This window comes from Ixodes scapularis, unplaced genomic scaffold, assembly GCF_016920785.2.
Source record: "Ixodes scapularis isolate PalLabHiFi unplaced genomic scaffold, ASM1692078v2 PGA_scaffold0__279_contigs__length_252992795, whole genome shotgun sequence".
Taxonomy (NCBI): Eukaryota; Metazoa; Arthropoda; class Arachnida; order Ixodida; family Ixodidae; genus Ixodes; species Ixodes scapularis.
The window spans coordinates 40,628,540-40,649,025 of record NW_024609835.1 but is presented as its reverse complement, the minus strand read 5'-3'; the positions used below and the strand labels follow the sequence as shown (position 1 = coordinate 40,649,025).

The 20,486-nt window shown below is 46.9% G+C and overlaps 1 pseudogene; it reads left to right on the top strand.

Annotated features, from left to right (window-relative positions):
* Positions 1-19,567: 19,567 nt before the first annotated feature.
* On the top strand, positions 19,568-20,263 carry LOC115318931 (annotated as a pseudogene).
* Positions 20,264-20,486: the final 223 nt, after the last annotated feature.

Here is a 20,486-nt window from a genome sequence, read left to right as displayed (position 1 = left end):
TTTTCGAACACATGGGGCTCTAAGGCACCAGTAAACCGAAAACGGGCGAAAATGGGCTCCATTTTCCCATTGAAATTTTCAGAAAATCACATAACTTTTGATTAAGTTATCGGATTGAATTGAAACTTTGGCATCTGGTTGTGACCTCTAGCTCTACCTTTGGGCGAAGAATGAGCGTTCGGCGACGCCCAGTTTATTTTTGCGGTAAAAAAGATCGCGTAAATTTTCTTTTGTGACACCCTGTACTTGGATCCCACCAGTGCCAGGAAACTCGTGTAAAGCGAAAAAAAAAAAAAATAACACATTCCAATCGAATATTGTTAAACCGCCTCTTTAAGGGCGAACGGAGTATAACTTGAGAGAAGAAATACATATGTAGCGGTTCTACGTGTGAAACCAACGTAGGGCCTCTGGCGCGCCCCAGCGAGGGACCGAGGAATGATGTGGACAAGCAGGGACCTTTAGGGCGGGCAACTGAAATCTCGCCTTCTCTGCAGTAGTTCCCCGACATGCCGGGATTCGAACCCGCGAACCGAAGATCCAAAGGCCACTGCTTTGCCTCGGAACCGCCGAGGCGATCGTGTGCGCAGTGGCTCCGAGGCAAAGCATTGTACAGCGGAGCATGTCTGTACATGTCTGCGCACTCTGTCATCCGAGCAGTTCTCTCCCCCTCCGTTCCATCGTCCATTGTGCCTCTCCCAGATCGCTCACTGTCTCGCTTTTTTTGATTGTCGCTCTCAATGTCCTCCCCTTCGGGTCACTGTCTCAGAATTTTGCTCGATAGACGCGCCCACCGCGCTCCCGTAATCGGAGCCGCCGTCACTGTCATTACCACGTCTCTTCGAGGTACGGAGTTACTGAAACTGCACCGATGATGAACTCAACTCAGAAACTACGTTTACACGAACGCGACCGTAACGCACCGAATCCAGATGGGATCAATCGCGCGCACCCAAGCATCTCCTTTCTTTGTCTTCTACTTAACCATTGTCGTCAAATCTCGATTCAATGTGCTACGGTCGCATACATGTAAAAGCAGACGAAGCCTGCGCTATGCAACGAGATCGCACGGGGGCGTCGGAACGCGGAGCTTTGGAAGCTATCTGCACTCGTCGAACGCTTTCGAGTGCGTGAGCCAAACGCCGGCCCCCGGCGTTCTGCGTTCCAACGCTTTCAAGTTGTGCTGTGAAGACAAAGGCACATATAGTCTGTTTCATACTTAGCGTGCAACGCTGTCAAAGCTACTGGTGCGAGCACGTGGCGTCTCCTATGGCTTTGTTTGCGCGAGAACACGTGCAAATGATCAATGAGATCAAGCCCCACGCTCGCGCCAGTAGCTTTGACAGCGTTGTACGCTAAGTATGAAACAAGAGAGTACAGTTTCGATCTACGCGCTAATCACCGCGCGCCACTTCTGGGAAGAACATGGCGTTTGAAATTTAGGTCAGTGCCACGGTGTAAGATACATTCTTTACGTGAGGACACGGCGGGGCTGAACGCGCGGCGCGAGGAATCAGATAGTGTTCGTTCGACGGGCATCCGAAAGGTTGCATTATTCCGCTGCCACCGTGCCCGCGGCTGACAGTGTCGCAAGCAGCCAAACGGCGAAACTGTGTGAGAGCGAAAAAAATTATCTAGTTGCCATGACACCCCGGTACAGCGTGGTCTTTGTGCACGTGCGACAACCTCGCTGGAGCTCTGCGCGTGTGGTACATGAGGCGGCACGGGCCGTCTTGCACGTGCACACGGGCCGACGAGTCACCTGCCGGCGCCGCTTGAAACCATGCATAGTGAGAGAGAGTGAAGCACAAACTTTATCGGGCACGTTGCGAGGAGCGCGCTGTCCTCACCTGAAGAGTATTGTCTTATACCGTGGTCAGTGCTGCGCTGTGCCGCTATGATCTTCCTAACGGCTGCACGTTGCACGTGCCTCGTGCATTGATGCACCTTGCGCTACTTTTGAAACATGAAAGGGCTTTACGTAAGGCTAAAGCCACTCGATGTGTTTGCGCTCGTCTGGCAAGTAGCGTCAAAAAAATAGAGCGATCTCACCAAGCGTTCCACGCATGCGTGACGCCGCCTTAACTGTAGTTCGTAGAAGGCAGACGCCAGTTCACGAGATAGCTCATGCCGCCTCGTGCTCTGCTCGCGCAGACCTCCAGCAGAGTTGTCGAGCGTGCAGAAAGACTACAGTGTAGAAAGACTACATCTCCCACGATGGTTGGCGGCAGCGGTGGCGTACTCAAACTAGCTGTGAGTGGCCGTGGCTGTGAGATCGGTCTATTGGTCAAACGTCCCAGTGCACGAGGCCCGAGTCTCAAGCTGCCTTTGGAAGCAATTGGCGGCGCAACACTGAAGTTTTCCGCAGAAGTGAGCGGCCCTCACCCGCTCGTGGCACGTGTCTTGCGCGTTTCTACAACAATGGTCGGCAATACTTGTAAGAAAGTCCCTTTACCGAGAGGCTTTACGTAAAACTATAAAGGGGTATTCACACGAGGGAGAAATCCCGAGGATTTCTCCCCGGCACGCGCATACCACGACGAAAATGTCAGGCTTTGCGATGTGCAAAAGCCTCGCGTTTTCATCTCGTGATGCGCGCGTGCCGGGGAGAAATCCCCGGGATTTGTCCCTCGTGTGAATACCCCTTAAGACGCGACCATGTAATGCGCTTGTAATGAGCACAAAGCGGCACTGCAGGGTTCGATAAGTCACGAGCCATGGTCTTCTATGAACGTGTACCACGATTCGTCTATACGCGCGCACTAACAAAGCGCAAAAAGAAAAGAAAAAAAGGTTAAATAAGCAGCAAAAAAATGCAGCTCGCGCTTTCGGTGCCTTATCAAAACGATAGAAATTCCTTTCTTGTTGCTTTCTTTGCTCTAGCAATTTTTCTCCTTCAAGAATTCATATCTACCAATTACATTCTGCCAGCTCGACGCCTACCACAGAACGTAATGACTTACAACCAAAGCCCGACAAAAAAGAAAAAAAAAAAAGCTTTTGCTCGCCAGTGGAGTTGCTCAAACTGAATAGTTTACAGGCCTACAGGTAGCGTCAAAAGCCGTAGTAAAACTGCCCATACATTATGCAAGAGACACGGTGCTCAGAACAGACACGATGACAGACTTATTCGCGGACACGCCGCAAGCATGGTCGAAGCATGTTTACATATGTATGGGTGCAACATACGTGCAGATAGTATTTTTGTACGACCAATGTGACCACTACACAAGGAACAAACACGCCCCAGACAATGTCTGCGGACTGCCCTTTGGAATACAAAGCAGCGCGGCAGTGGCTTAAGAAGGCAACGAGACCGACACGCTGTTTACAAACGAGCCCGCGTTTACCCACACCAGGTGTGGGCACTGCGCGTGCGCAGAAACCGATTTCGCGTGAGCTGAAACTTCTGCGCATGCGCCTTGGCTACCACAGCGCCACCACAGCTGCGTGACGTCAGGGCCGCGTGTTGGTCTATACTCGCGAATGTAACGCAAAAGAAAACTGAACAGAATGAAAAGAAAAACAAAAATCGATGGCCCCTTGTGACTGCGGCCAGAATATACAGCTGGCCAAAGACACGCTTATACCAGCTTTTTTTTTTTCTTCGGCTCGTGAGAGTACCGTACATATTGATACTATATTGTCACCACTCACTTTAAACGAAGAAAATTGTATGGCAAATTACCGAGCAGTTGCGTTGCATATATATGCGAAACGTGGTGGCATCACGTGACATCGGGTCAGGTGACGTAAACTTAGCTGGGAAACTGACGTTAGTTTTCCTGCTAAATTCAGGGGAGAACAAACTAAATTGCCTTATAGGTCGCGTGAGTTGACGTCGCGGGACCTATATACACCAATTCAACGTCCCTGCTAAATTTGGGTGGAGACCGAATTGGCGTGTATAGGTCTGTGACGTCTAATAAGGCAACGCTGCGGGCGTTGCATTATGGGACGTCACAGGCCACGGCCTCACGAAATGCGGCTCCACGAAATCTGGAGCAAGTACCCAAAAAATCGCTTCGCGTTAGAAGCGCGGGGCGTGGCCTGCTACGATCACGCTTCTTGCTTCGTGAGTATAGCCCTTCGGCGTTCTCATCAACCGAATCCGCATCCTGCATTGGTCGTGGAACAATAAGAAGATGCGTTTCTTAATGTGCCACCTGCTATAAACGTCCCTAAACTGTATTCCACCGATAATTCCCCACATTGCTGCCTGTACACTGCGCGACACTATTAACGCGAACACGACCGGTGGCGCTTTTCCGGATTTCACTCGAAAAGGGCGTATGCTGAGCGTCATACCGATGTGCGGTCGAGTACCGCTACTGCGTGAAGCACGTTAAACATCCCAGGCCGGCAAGGGGGTACTGCACTGTCTGCATTTCGCATGTACACCGGAGACCATCAGACGCCCACCGAGTAACTTCCCGTTGTCTGAACTAACACACAACACAATTTTTTTTTTTTTTTTTGTGGGCATTGAATTTTATTGTTTAGGTGACTGCTTTGAACGAGTACTTTCCATTACTCGAGTAGTTTTGATGACAGCCCTTTGATTCTAAGAAAGAAAGAAAAAAATACCAACGCGTTCGCGATAACAATGTCGACCAGTGTATACGGCGCCAGACGCCGTGCATTTATAATGTGCAAGTTCCCGGATGCTGGGCGGCGGGACGATTGGTGCATTGCTCTCCCTATTTTTCCAACACACGTGTGTGTGAGTGGGGGGGGGGGGGGGGGGGGGGGGGGGAATGGAGGGGGACGTTGCTGTTGCCCACCGCCATTGCTCCCGCGGATGATGGTTCCTATATACTCCTATATTCTAAGTTCGACGGCATCCAGCGATTCGATCCGATGTAGCCAATCAGGCAGCACCGAAAAGCGCATCGTCACGGCGCTCGTCGTTTTTGTCGGTTTTCAATTACAGGCTAAACCAATCAGGCAGAAAGAGGGATCTCGCCGGCACGTCATTGGCTAAGCCTGTGATGGCCATCGCACGGACAAAAGGACTGACGTGACGATGCACTTTTTGGCACTGCTAGATTGGCCCCCGTCAAATCGTAGCACTGTCCACTAATTCTTCAAATCAGACGTTGGCAGACTGACGTCCTCGCCACGCTCTCATGTCCTCATCTCCCTCAGTTACACTCCGTATACAGATCATCCACGCACCACGCGTAGACGCGTGACGAAGAATGACGTCTGTGCTCCGTTCGGTTTGTGCTTTCGTTTTCCGGCCAACGGATCGGGCTGCTGCTTACCGCTGCCTTCCAAGCGTCGGCCTATGCGTGCACGGGGCACGTCGACGGCCAACGCATGCCCCCGGCTCGCCAGCTGCGTGGCCTCCGCCAGCGCAACTGGAGGATGTTCTTTCTTTTATCCCCCCCCCCCCCCCTTTCCCCGGCAGCCCTTCTGCTTTGCACGGACGGAAGCATGCGGTCCAGTCGACAACCTGCGTGCCGATTGCATCTTTGCTCTCTGGCATACACCATGCAACAGACCTCTCACTAAATCAAAGCGATCCTAGCGGCGTAGTGCCGCGCAAAGCATCTTGGATACCTTTAGGTCACCTTTTCGGTTTTGATTTTCCCTTCACGACCAAATGCAGTGCATGCATTTTTGAAAATGTGACTTCCCCTCGGTGCACGTTTCTCGGGGCTCCCGACGTACCACAGTTTGTGCGCAGGTAAACATATGGAACGAAGTATATACTGGAGCGATCATCCTGCTTTGTCGTCTGAATGTCTTAGGTTGTCTAGGATTCCTAAGAGATCCGTGACCCGGGAGGGTCATGCTGCTCTCTGCAGGTCCTTACGGCCACAGGAGGTCCGTGTTTCACAAAGATCAGTGGGTGCAAGGCAAGCGAGTGCTTACCTTATTTTTATGCAGTGTGCTGAGATGCACTACTTCGTCAATGGGGCAATCGTAATCGAATCCATGCCACGTTCCATCCAAGGAGGTCTCATGATGCAACGCGTGCAGTGTTGCATGCAGGGACTTTTGGAAGTAGTCTATTGGTAACTGTCCCTGAGCGCCAACAGAACGTGGGCGCATTGATTGCATCTGCGCTCAAGGTTTGGCGATCACACTGGTGTCCGTGGCACTGACTATATAGTCAGGGACAGTTAAAGAAACGCGGGGCATGCGCATAGACGTAGACTTCGGGGGGGGGGGGGGGGGGGGGGGCATCGGGGCTCATGCCCCCCCTAATAAAATCCAAGGGGGGGGGCAGAGCCCCCCCCCCCCCCCCCCGGGCCCAAGCCGTGATCCTTACCCTGACGCTGTTTACGTGCCATGTGACGAGCATCTAGTAGTGGTATGTAAAGAAAATAACGCCCAGGTTGCCTTTATTGACAAAATACATCGGAAATGGAATCCCAGCGTGCCTTCGTTAGCTTCAAACTCCACTTCTGGCGAAAAGGTAACGCGCGGCACCCCCCCCCCCCCCCCCCCGAAAACTTCTCAGCCTGCCCCCCCCCCCCCCCCCCCCCCCCCCCCGGAAAAATGGAAAGTCTACGCCGCTGGGCATGCGTATTCTGAATGAACCAGTGACTACGTATACATTGCATCAGAAAGTTGACGTTCCGTGTACAATGTCCTACCCTATATCACTGTCCGCAGAAGCCCCTTTCAGCGCATCTTTTGCATTAGGGTACATTGCCCCCGGTCCAGATATCTCGTAACAGCAAGTGCTGCAGCGAAGGCAAGTACGGCGAACGCCGTATCACGACCAGCGGCGCGCATTCAATCTTTGTTTCCCATGTCAGCCATCGAGACGTGCAAGTTTTCGTTGCACACGTGAATAGGCGGTATACCTGCCCGCTTCTCTTCTTCATGACCCGTAGCATTACCTAGAGGACCTAGATTGTTTAGAGAGGGAGTGAATGAAGCCACGGAGAGTATTCGCAGTCTAATGGCGGACACCTGCGCAAGTAGGTTGCTCATGCGCACGCACGCGTTGCCGCTCAGGGAGGAAGATGGCGGGCGGAGTGGATGAGTAAAGGTATGGGACGTTGCAGACGATCGGCTCTTTCCGTTATGTAATATGCGCATAATAAATTAACGTTAGTCGAGAAGCCGGCACTGCCACACAGGGTACCAACATCTAACAAAACTCGATTATTAAAAAAAATATCTTTCAGTTTTTTTGAAAATTTTGTATTGCAAGAAAGGCCCATAAACCACATCACCATGACAGAGTAGTTGGAAACACTGTGAAATTCAAGCAAACTCGCGTTAGCTGGCGGAACCTGTGAGGCATTTACTGCCATTGAGAGAGCGCCCCGACGCATCATCTGTTTGACACCAAGCACACCGCTCGAATTCGCATTCCAGGCAGTATGGTGGCGTTCAGAGTAGCACCGAGATCATATTTCTAGAGGAGAAACGTTCCTCAGGCAGTCGTTCACCAGTCTTATTCTGCTAACCTCGAAACAAGCCCGAGGACTTTTTTCCTTTTTTAGAATGAAAGAGATAAGCGCTTTCTAAGATTTTATTGGTTATTGCAGCGCAATAATAATCACCCTCCCGCGGCTTAAAGGTTTACAATGTTTCCACTGTTACGCCTATAGTCCAGATGAATTTAGATCAAGCACCACCTGCAATTCGTACTGCCTACTTAGGCAGAAGCTAGAAATATGTGAGAACTCGGGTTAGCTTCTAACGTTTTGGAGCAATAAAAATAACAAAAATGTGGGGAAAGTCTCCGTGCCGACTCTCAGGAAAATAGTCTTTATTATATATACCTCGTATATTTAGCAAGTTTTTTTGTGACGTACAATAGTGCCGCTTATTAACATAGATTTTGCTTAAGGGCTTGATTTGATGCTAAAAGTGTTACGCTCGAGTGTAACGAAAAGCTGTTGCACGAATACCAGGCAATATAAATCGCGCATAGACCATAACAGGCGCATAAGCATTTACAATATATACCAGGTGTTCCATTTCAATTCGAACAGATTCATTACAAAGCATTGGTAAAAGATGTACTAATACGGTTTGTGCAGGTGAGTTATACGGCCAGGGGGATATTATTTGGGCGACGAATCTTTCCGATAAGGCGGATAATTAAACTAAGCTTCTTTAATGAACGGTTTAAGTAAAAAAATGATCATATGATTTGAATTAGAAACATGTTGAGCATAATCGAAAACTACTATGTCAGTCAATTTTAGAACGACTTGAAGCTCGTGGGAAACTCGGGGGCGCACCAAAGTTACCACTCCTGCAGAAGGCGCAAAGCTAGCAGTGGCGGAACGCGATGATGATCTAATCATTTGCGTTTCATAATATTTCTTTAGTAAAGGGTTATCCCACATTGCACGAGTGTTTTGCAACAACTTCTCACATTCCAATTTAACAAAGTTCTTTGTTTAAACTTAACAACAGTTACTTCTCCATGTTGCTGTCCGCAAGACGAAGTAGAGAAAAGGGTAAGGCAAGGCCTTTAGAAGGTTAGTCTTAAGAACTACCAGTCCCTCTTCGTGAAGGCCGGATTCGTTGTTCTGTTTGAAAGTCGGAAAGAAGGGAAGAGGGGAAGAAGGGAAGAGCGCTTCCCTCGTCTATCTTTCAAACGACTATGCTGATTGAACTAAAACGTTTCAAAAATGTAGAAATATCTTATCCTGCGTTGCCCCAAAGCTGGATAATCTGTTGGAATTGATTTGTGGTTGCCGTCGATAAAAAATAAAAGAAAAGAAAACCCGGTCCGCGAGCCGTGCTCGGCCAGTCTCAAGTACAAGCAACAAGAGCGAGCTCCGGGCTTTCAGCGTCCTTGCCAAGCACGCGCGCTCGTGCAGGGCAAGCACTGTTCAGGGCCACATGCTCGCGCTTGTAGCATCGGCTGCGTCTGAAACGAGATATAGGAATACAAATTATAAGTTACTGAGGGCTTAGGTACTATTAATTAACAGTGTAATTTTGCGGTCTGTATTTCTGTAGGGGACAGTACTCATTATGGAGGTTATAAACTCGAGATATTGTAAGACTGTCCATAAAACACACACAAAAAAACGTGCATATTTAGGAACAAAGACTGGAGTTAGTATTGAGGGTTTAAGTACTACTATTATTATACTTTGGCCGCCTATATTTCTGTAGGAGAGTATGAAAATAACGATGGTGTGCAGTCGGTCGGTTGAAATCAATTTCGTTGCTGAGAACGAAGTAAAAAAAAAAGGGGCGAGGCCTGAATATTTATGAATGTTGAGGATGTAGAAATCATAAACTCTTGTGATGACAAAAAAAAAAAAATCGGCGCCCCTCCCCCTTAAAAAAAGAAAGAAAGAAACGCGGAAAGGGTAAACATGTGATTTTAGACAGTATAAAACGAAGAACCCGGATGCGATAGCACCAAAAAGGAACGAATGCGGTGAATAGAACTTTTAACACGGAAGTTGTGAAGATCATTCCGAGCCCTTTCTATGAGGCGGATCATCGGATCCTGTTTACGTATTCTTCGTCGTGAGGGTGGGTTCGCCTCGCTTTTTTTGTTTCCGCGTTTTTGTTCGCGCGCGGAAGGTCACGTTCATTTGAGAGTGTTGTGCTGTCACCGGAGTCCAGATGCCCCGAGTTCGCTGACTTTAGTCGTACCATCCTGTTTCCTGCTATAATTGAGCGCACGAGCACACAATTTGTTTGTGTGTGTGTTTTTTTGCTCGTGTTAGCGGAGGACTTCGCCGCGCAACTTAAACGTAGCGCTCAGGCGTATTGTGGCGCCTCCTATGTTTCATTCGTAGACAGCGGAGTACGACAATGATTAAAGCTCCCGTGAGAAAACGGACTCTCCAAACTGCTTCAAGTGGTGCGTTAGAAATTACAGGTTTTCAAGGGGTTTATTCACATCTCACTCAGGGAACTTCCCTCACATTATAGTCTCTGAAAGGCTTGGCTTTTTTACCTTTTCTTATAGGTGTTTTTCTGTGTGTGTGTTAGTTTATTTACATTGGATTGAAGAATCAACATTGCGTGAAAAGTTTTTTTTCTTCTTTTTTCAAGCCAAATGTTGGGTAAACGAACTTGTGCGTTGGTCGTCCGACCGAATGTTGCTCGATTAGAAATCACCTCTGATATCTTCTAGATAGAGAAGCTCTTGACGGAGAAGCTCTTCGCCTCTTGAGTAGAGACTTCGTGGATATCGAATCTACTGCCGATTTCTTACAAGCAATTAACGCGCAATATCTGTTTCTATTCGCTTGTTGCTATATTTTGCCATTGCTTTATTTTTTAATATGATTGTCTTTATGATAATTGTTTGTTTTTTTCGATAAAAGCTGTCCTCTTTGGTGTGTTGCGAGTCTATAATAAACCATGCTCTGTGTGAGTCCGTATCTCTAATTCATTAAATGAAAATGTCTTAGTTTACTGCAAATAAAAAGCATGTCCTAATTCAGGGTGAAAAAATCTCAATTCGGTTGAAACCACAAAACGTTTCATCTATATGAATTTCGTGCTTTTTTTTTTTGTAAGTTAAATTTGGCTTTCAGATGGATTTGAAACGTGCAATCTAAGAGATCAGATGTTCAGAATGTAGACCTACTCACAGAAGCGGCGACTAAATTCTAACGTGAAACTTAAAGAAAAAAAAAACTTAAAAAGAAAGCTTTGTTAACTAGGATTTGTGTTCAGAACTTCTGTGAAACATTATATTACGCACAAAAAGTAATACAAGTACGTTTTTTTATGCTCAGGGTTTCGCGAATTGCAGATTCAATCGATCAGTTTTGCGTCATTTTTAACCTTTGCAGAAAAAAGGGGTTGTATGCCGTAGTCAATAGTTTCATTATGGAAGCTGTGAATGTTGCAACACATATATTCAAGCCGCAAGACGCTCAATCATTCCTCCCTTCAGTCGCAAAGCTTAGCAGAGGATTCAAACCAAACGCGAATCTATTATCGCTATAACCTTATATGCACAAAAAAAAAATGCATTACATTGAATGCCCAACGTAAGTACATTGTGCAGCAAATACTATTCTAAATTTTGAGACCAAGGGTCAGACCCCTCAGGGTTAGAATCTTACGAAATGTGTGCTTATGACAATTCGCAATTTAAGGTCAGACACGAGAAGTGCGTGCCTTCTACACTGCTTCGTCTCCACCGATGACCATTTTTTTAAATTAAAATGTGTTTTTAATAAGTCGCAAATATTTTAAATGGTCATGTTTTGTACAGGACTTCCGTCAGATCTTTTAAAAAGATACTACTTTAACTATAACGTATTCACAGCACTGCCGAAAGATATAATTGAATTAGAGCCTACTTGTAATAGAGAGTCCAAAACTTAAAAAAACTTTAACGAAATGAATGTTTTTTGTTCTTTTTATAAAGTTTAATTCCACTCAATCGATCCGATTCTGAAAAATGTCTGTTCATGGTTCACAATATCTTTTTTTTTTTTTTTTTATTCTAGCAGACAACTGATGAGATAGTAAAATATAGACATTATTTAAAGTCGAATACGGCAATTTGTTTGCATTTTCAATTACTTTTGCGCGCGCATATTTATTTATTTATTTATTTCAGTACCCTCAGGGCCCGAGGACATTACAGAAGAAAGGGGCAAGTAACAAAACATAATACAAAAATGAGAATAAATACAAAAATGTAACAAGAGAAAAAGCAGTCAGGGCGCCTGTTGACGAAAATGGCTGGTTATTGCAGTTCTAAAAGAATCAATTGATGATATAGTTACTAGAGATGCGGAAACGTGGTTGCACTCCGGTGACGACCTGGGAATAAAAGAGTCGAGGTAGGCGGAGGTGCGACACTGGGGAATTTCAACTTTATACTGATGATCAGGACGAAAGGAGATGTGCGGAGGAGGGAGAATAAGTTTTTCTTTTAGAATAGGGATAGAGTAGTAAATTTTATAAAAAAAAGTGATAGACGAGATACTTTACGGCGCAGAGAAATAAGGGGCGAAGATAAGTTAGATTTCATAGATGACACACTGGCTGGACGATGATAATAACAAAGGATAAACCGCGCGCCACGGTTCTGAATGGCTTCAATGTTAGATACGGTGTGGTGTGACCGGGATCCCAGATTTCTGCAGCGTACTCCAATTTAGAGCTTACCAGTGTTTTCAATAAAAGTAATTTCAGTGAGATTGGTGCTAAAGTAAAACTCTGTTTTAAGTAGCCCAGCATGGAGTTAGCATTAGCAGGGATATGATCAATGTGAATAACGTTCCATGACATGTTATCTGTAATATGAACTTTAAGATATTTGTAGGAAGTTACGATTCCTACAAATATGGGAGGCTTCCTAGATTATTTTTATCCTTTGTTGGGAGGAGGGGGGGAGCAGGGGGTTAAAGGTTCACTTTTTGGATCAATCACGCTTTTGCTATTCATTTTATGTCATGCATTAAAGTTCTTATCACTGAACTTTATTTTCTGTTACATGAGAATTTGATAACCTACAGTCTCTATGATTACATACTGAACATCAGGACAAGGATATCCCCGATCGCATCAACATTATTAGACTAACGAAGGAGATGGGAACATAAAAAAAATATAAACAACAGCTGTTAAGATTGAAGAACAGGGGTTTATTGAGGATTGTCAATCCGTGTGCCAGCGGGGTGTTGGGGCTGCATATAAATCACTGTACCGTCCTTCAGCAGTCAATGACTGGCATAGTTGCAGCTATGACATTGTGCAGTAAGGGCCTTTGTGTACCCTGCACAAACTAATCAGAGGCTGGAAAACTGTGTTGCCAAATAAAACGTAAAAAAAAAAAGAAACGCAATAGGAGTTTCGAAAAACCGGTAAAAACAGCTCAAGTCGCAGGGCAAGAATGACTTTCTAACACTATTTACTGCTACAGTTACTAATCTAAAAACAGTACACTTAAAAAAAATCTTTAGAAGAGATCTATATTATTGTTTGACTCAGATTGCTTCCATACACAGAACGATGACCACTGCATGATCTTACTGTGACCAGGTGTGTTGTCTCTCCATACCGGACGACGTATACCTCCATCGTTTTGATCGTCAGTGTCATATTTGGTGGCAGTTCAAAGCTTCACTCACCAAACTCACATGCCTTGCAAAAGGTCCTATTTTCCACTAGATTCATCCGATTCGTCTAACGCCGCTTCGGACTTCCTGTAACCACGTATCTCAGTTTAGATTCGTACCCAGCCCCCACGTTTTCTGAATCGTTGTACGTAGTTCACTGGACACAATTCATCTGGCACGCTTGGGAAGCGAATTCACACATTCGTGCACAAATAAGCTAAAAGCATGTTTCAAGGCTTGCCGCTGTAATATCGCAAAGGCGTTTCAAGTGTTACGCTCACCAATAAACATGTTGCTGAGAGTAAGCAAAGAGGATGACCTCATGGTCCCTATCACTCTAGGTTACCGCAAAAACTAAGTCATTGAAAATTGAGAAATATGAACTTGAAAACATTTTAGATCGCCAGAGGACACGCTAACATGACTTGGAAACTGTTAAAACCCCGCCGCCCACAAAACGGCAATTTTTACCTCAAGACAACTCAGAAAACCTCTAAATTTTCAACACCGCTGGTGAAATAAGCATTAGGCCCCTGCGTAAGATAGTTATAAAACTTTTTTCTTAGAATCCAGGTGTATGCCAACAGAAGTAAAAGCTCAAGTGAAGTGAAGAATGCGCATAATTTATGCGTGAGATACATGAGAAAAATGCAGCCCTGAATAGTATAAATATATAAGACAGTATAAAAAGTGTAGATGAAGAAACCTCACTAAAAAAATATTTAAAGGGGAAAAACCGCAAAAAATAAATTGCCCAAACAGTAACACAAGTTCGCAAAAGCTCAAAGTTTTTTTTTTTTTTTTTTATCAAATTTCTTTTTTTAATTTTTAATTTGATGGATTTATCTGCGCACTTGGTTGTGTGCTATCAAAATTCTGGTTACAAGCAAAGATGCATTTTGAGTGGTCGTATACATGTATCACTGCGTGCTTTGAGATTAAAAAAGTTACCCTCCTCCCGCGGTTCTTTAATGAAGCGTACGATGCAAAGAATACGGGAGGCCAGACCTTGTCAAGCTAACAACTGTTCGCTTTCTGCCTGTCTACTGGCATATAGTACTTGTATAGATGAAAATAATAATGATTGATTGATTAATTGAGACATACGGTATACAACATGGTTAAATCTACTGGCGCCAACACTTGGCATTATCAAGTGTCACATTTGCACCAGAGCCCTTGAAGTTGAAAAGCTAGATAGAGCCAAGCGCTCGCTCCAGTAGCTTTGACAGTGCATATATCTGAATCGTATAAAAAAAACAACTAGCCTTAATTGCTTCTCTTAATTCTTTTTTCGCAAGATGCGCCGGTGTCAGCACCTGAACTTTGATCCGTACACGATCGCGGACCGTGCACAGGACATTTCGCCATCTCCGACCGTTCGTGAACTTGATACCAGCCGCTGACTCTTCTTTATCACGCCACTCGCAAGGACTGGCGCCAGCCACCCGCGCAGATACTCACCGAAACCAAAAAGAGCAAAGAAACAATACTGAGAATGCCCTTAGAAAAGGCTGCTATCTGTGCCATTGCGTGAGAAGCCGCCGGTATGTGCATGGCTTCCAAGTAGAGCCTCCCCGTCAGACCATGGCCAGTATCAGAGGCTTATCAGTGCCCCTCTCAACCGCGCAAAAAGAAGAAAAAAAAAAAAAAGGTCGTCATCGTGTTTTTTATTTTTTATTTGAAGCCAACGTTCTGTTGTTGTACTTCTTTCCCGGCGAGGATGGGCGATTGGTGGCCGACTGTGTTAGCGCAACGCATATTGCAGTACGTGGAGCAAGAGCTCGCGCTGCACATCACAGGGGTTCTGGGTTCAATTACCCCCGCGATCCTGTTTCGATCTGGATGATCACTGTACAAACGTGGGGTCCTGTATCACTAGTGCGTGATGCACGTTAAAGATGTCAGGCTACCAGTGGTACTGCACTGGCAAAACCCATTATTTATACGGCGGAGACAGGCGCCCATCGCGGCTGACGAATTTACCCACTGTCTAGACGTACACACAATTCCCAGAAAGGGTGATTGCGCGAATTAGATTATCACACCCTGACGCACAGCAGTGCAAGTTTATTTCCTTTTTGTGTGTCCTGAAAGCATGAAGGGTTTGAACTTTGGAGTTGGAGTTTCCGGACATCCATTAGCGTTTGCTAAGGTCGAAGTCAAGCTATGAAATTACGTGTTATTTCCGTGACTATAGGGTAAACTTGATGTGCCCTTCTCGATACGCACTAATATTGGATGCAATTTCGTGGTCATAAACCATATAAGTATTCGCGAAGTACGACTTGTTTCTTTTTTAGTACGTCGTCATGGAATTTTTAGTACACAGCCTGCTGAGTATCGGGTACCATCGCTCGAGAACGGCAGAAAATTACTTCACAAACGACCTTGGTAAACAAAACTTTCAACCTCAAAGATTTTTGGCTGAGAGAGAGAGACAGAGAAGAGGTCTCTCCCTATGGTTTACGAAGCTATGTTCATTTAGTTGTTTCTGGGCTCTAAATATGAATAATAATTATATTGCAATACCTTCATTGGAAAAACGGGCCAATTTATTTTCTAGAGAGTATAAATTTGATCGAATAATCTTGGAACGAACTTCATATCAAACAGGTATAGACTATTTATATATATATATAAAAAATATTAATTTATTTAGACTTACCTCAAAATAGATGGAAATTAGCGTCAAGCGTGCGCGCTTGCGCTCCTTGAAATACTGCATTGTGTCAGCGGGTCAACGTGAAAAAGAAGAGAGAGAGAGAGAGAGAGAGAGGAAATAATAAATATTTAGGAGGCTTTGGTAGGCTTAAGATGGTGCCGGCTACTTCATAGTTTCAATATCTGAAAATATAAGAAAGAGAGTTATCATTTTATAGGAGGGGCGGAGGATGTGATTTAAGAAATACACACACACAAAAAAAAAGGCTTTCCTACTTCTCGCGTGTATCACTGGTGCGCGTGGCGGCTCATTACAAAAAAACAACCGCATCTCCACGTGGTGAATGATGTTGATTGGGGCGAAGCTTCGGTGGTGCTTGCCTGCGTAGACGCTGAGCCGCAGCATGCCGAGCCTTTTGTTCGTTTTCATCACGGTGTAAAATAATACTCTTCAGGTGAGGACAGCGCGCTCCTCGCGCAGTGCAGATAAAGTTCGCTCTTCACTCTCTCCCACTATGGTTTCAAGCGGCGCCGGCAGATGACTCGTCGACCCGTGGCCAAGCGCGTGTGTATGAAGGCACTCTATGGCCACGGCAATGACGGCTCGTGTCGCCTCGTACCCTACACGCGCAGAGCTCCAGCGAGGTTGTCGCTCGTGCAGAAAGACCACGGTGTACCGGGGTGTCATGGCAACGAGATAATTTTTCTCGCTCTCACACAGTTTCGCCGTTTGGCCGCCGGCGACACTGTCAGCCGCGGGCACGGTGGCAGCGGAATGATGCAGCCTTTCGGATGCCCGTCGAACGAACACTATCTGATTCCTCGCGCCGCGCTGTCAGCCCCGCTGTGTCCTGACCTAAAGAGTGTATCTTACGCCGTGGTTTTCATCCATGTCACGCTGCGGTCAAATGCTCAAATGCGTATATAACCACGTTCAATACCACACATTCTCTTTCTGACATGGATGAAGACCACGGTGTAAGATACACCCTTTAGGTGAGGACACGGCGTGGCTAAACGCGCGGCGCGAGGAATAAGATACTATTGTTCGCTCGACGGGCATCCGAAAGGCTGCATCATTCCGCTGCCGCCGTGCCCGCGGCTGACAGTGTCGCTGGCGACCAAACGGCGAAACTGTGAGAGTGAAAAAAATGATATCGTTGCCCTGACACCCCGGTACACCGTGGTCTTTCTGCACGTGCGACAACCTCGCTGCGCGTGTGGAGCATGAGGCGGCACGAACCGTCTTGTACGTGCCCACGGGTCATCTGCCGGCGCCGCTTGAAACCATAGTGGGAGAGAGTGAAGAGCGAACTTTATCGGGCACGTCGCGAGGAGCACGCTGTCCTCACCTGAAGAGTATTATCTTACACCGTGATGAAAACGAACGAAAGGCTCGGCGTGCTGCGGCTCAGCGTCTACACAGGCAAGCACCACCAGAGCTTCGCCCCAATCAACATCATTTCCCACGTAGAGATGCGTTTTTTTTTTGCCCTACACGAGCACGGAAGCACGTGCTCACGTGCTCGTGAGCACGTGAGCGCGTGAGCTCACGAGCAGGAGCACGAGCCCCCGACGCCGGCAGCCGGACATCGGACGGACATACGGACATGGCTAACCCCTAAAAAGCTTCGCCCCTAAAAAAAAAAAAAAAAAAGAGAGAGATTTGGCACAGCCTTATTAGAAAAAAAAAATAAGTGAGTGGAGATATCGCAAAAACGTTGAACGTAGCACGAGACAACTAAAAGTGCAAGAGTCATTTTTCAGCGCAGACTAGATTACTCGATTAATCGCCCTCAACAGAGATGATGTTCCTTCTTCTTTTTTTTTCCCTTTCGACGCTTTGTGTCAGAACCGTCCTTCTCACCAGTCAAACACGTGCGCACGAACACCCACTACGGCGGGCCGTCTTTTATTCACTATAGTCATTGACACCTTAAGAAACGCCAGACATGGCGTTTCTTAAGTAAACAATTAAATCTTATTGTTACTCTGTTTAGGAACACACTCCGCGCAATATCCAAATGCTTTATCTTCCTTCAAGCGAAAAAAAAAATATTAAATGCTTCCAAAACGCCTTCTAAAATAAAAAAAAAAAGCGGCGTTTTTGTTGCAACATTGGTTACCGTGGAAGCTCTGACGTAACATCAGGTAAAGAGACGTTGGGGTGCCTTCCGACTGCTGTATCGTGACTTTTCGTTTACTTTTATCCGTTTAATTTTGTTGATGTGTCATACTAGATCTTCATGGATGGGAGTAGACTTTCGTTGTGCGGTTGGTCTCCCAAGGAGGTTATATTAAGACTCCTGGAGTGGCGGTCTCCCGCACTCCCCCATGCGACCGGGTGAAGCCAGTTTTGCCGGTCGGCGGCCATCTTACTAAAGGCGAAACGAAACGGCGATCGAAGCGGCAGTAGCAGTGCACCGTTTCTTTTGGGGTGGCGTATTAAAAGAAAACCAAAACTGATTTTTTTTTTATTTGTTTGAGAGGACTCAAAAGCCGCTTAAGACTCGTTTTCTACCTTTAGTAAAATCCGATTTCTACCTTTAGTAAGATGGCGGCGGTCACCGTTTTTGGCGTCAGCTCCGCAGTGCCACCGCCACCCCAGAAGTCTTAAAATATAACCTCCTTGGGTTGGCTGCTACAACCATCGGATTCCAGACGAACGATGTCCCGTCGCCGGGCGAAGTAGGATCGAACTGTTCACGTACGAATGTTTACATGTATACCTGCCAGGTTGCAGAATGGTCTCGGTTTCGCCGCATGAATACGTTTTGAAAATAGAACTGCTCCTCTAGGATCAATTCATCATAATCATGTGACGACCCTCCCCAACATGCGGCCCATTTCGCTTACGTCACACGTCTGCAAACTGACGGAACGAATGGCACTGCACAGAATCCAAACCACCCTTGAGAATAACGGGACCTTTCGCTACACACAGACGGGATTCCGGCGGCACCTCGGTACCCAGGACAGCCTCTTAATGCTCTACAACGACGTGCTGGAGACACCTTCTCGAGTCGATCCACGAGTCATCGTCGCTGTGGACGTAAAAAAGGCGTTCGACTCTGCGTCGCACAAATCTATCATCGAAAGTGCAGCGTCTCATGGCATCCGGGGTGCACCGCTGAACTTCATCAAATCTTTCCTCCGAGAAAGGAAATTCACCGTCAAAGTCGGGAAGACCGAAGGCCCGAAGTCGCCATGCGGCGTCGGGGTCCCGCAAGGTGCAGTGCTTTCCCCAACACTGTTCAATCTCGTCATGGCTGACCTACCGCGCCACCTAGCCGAGATCGAAGGTCTCGGTTTTACCATCTATGCAGATGATATTACCATCTGGAAAAAAGGTGGAGCGGTGGGAAGGCAAGAGGAGGTACTACAAAAAGCTCTTGATACCACCACCAACTACCTCGACTCCGTGGGGATGGCTGCGGCGACCGAAAAAACACAATATATCGTTGTAGGGAACTGGCGGATCCAGGCTCAGTCAGAGACCCAGAACATCCGACTGACGATGAAGGGTGAGGAAATCCAGAGGGTCAAGAACATTCGTATTCTGGGCTTGTTCATTGATGAAAATGGAAAGGCGTCGACTTGGACGAAAAGGACTGTCCAAACCTGGAAAAACACACTCCACCTCATTCGCCGGGTAGCCACCAAGAGATGGGGAGCCACAGAGGGAGTGACACGTGCCCTAACTCTGGTACTCCTATAACTACAACCGACTTAAGCAAACTCAAGAACTCCGGCTAGAGCGACTTAACCGAGAAGCAATGCGCGTGGTCAGTGGGCTTCCGAAATTCACAAAAATTGAAGACTTACATATTCACTCCAGACTTAACACCCTTAAAGAACGAGCGGAAATGCTGAAAACGGCCCAACTCGATCGTCTTAGATCCACGGAACCGGGAAGGGCTATCCTCCGCCATGTCGGCTACGACACGGACAGCCTCCCTCAGATTCCGCTTCTCATGCCTGGAAGAAACAACAACCCAGCTCACCACCCTCGCCCCGCTGCCCCGGAACATGGGCAAGGATTACGAAGCGCGGCGACAATATCGGGCTAGGGAACATGAAGTCTTTGTCAAAGACTGCACAGTCGACACGACTAACTTGTTCGTCTACACGGACGCAGCAATTGGTAAAGACGACCAAGCGAGCATTGGAATACATATACTAAATACCATGACCACATCAAGCCGCCGAATCAATGAAGAACGGAGTACGAAGGAAGCGGAACTACAGGCAATCCTTGAGGGTGCACGTGAGGCCGTGTGTCAACAGAATGCATACACGGATCCGTTCGATTTTATATGGGTCTTCGCCGATTCCAGAGACGCCTACGCTGAGTGCCAGGACGTCAGCTCATACAACACGACGGTCCGCCAGCTGAGGACACTCGCTCAGCTCCTCGCGCTCGATGGGCTAAAACTTCAGGTTGGGTGGGTGCCGGGTCATTCCGGCATCCACGGAAACGAAGAGGCCCACAACGCGGCCAAAGCAGCGCTAGAATCTGCATCGGTGCTTTCAAATCAGGACCAACAGGGTGTCAGTCGTGAAGGAGAAAATACTGTCCTACCCTTCAACCCAGACGCATTTCTGTCCCTGAAAAGGAAGCATCGAAGGGAAACTCTCGCTGCCCAAATACCACCAGACCCTCACGGAACCCTACCGACACGCGTCAGTCAGGCCGATAGGGTAATCCTGCGGCGTATTAGAACCCGCACCGCCATGACTCCGGCTCTTCGGTATAAGTTTGGCCTCACAAGACGACGAGGACAC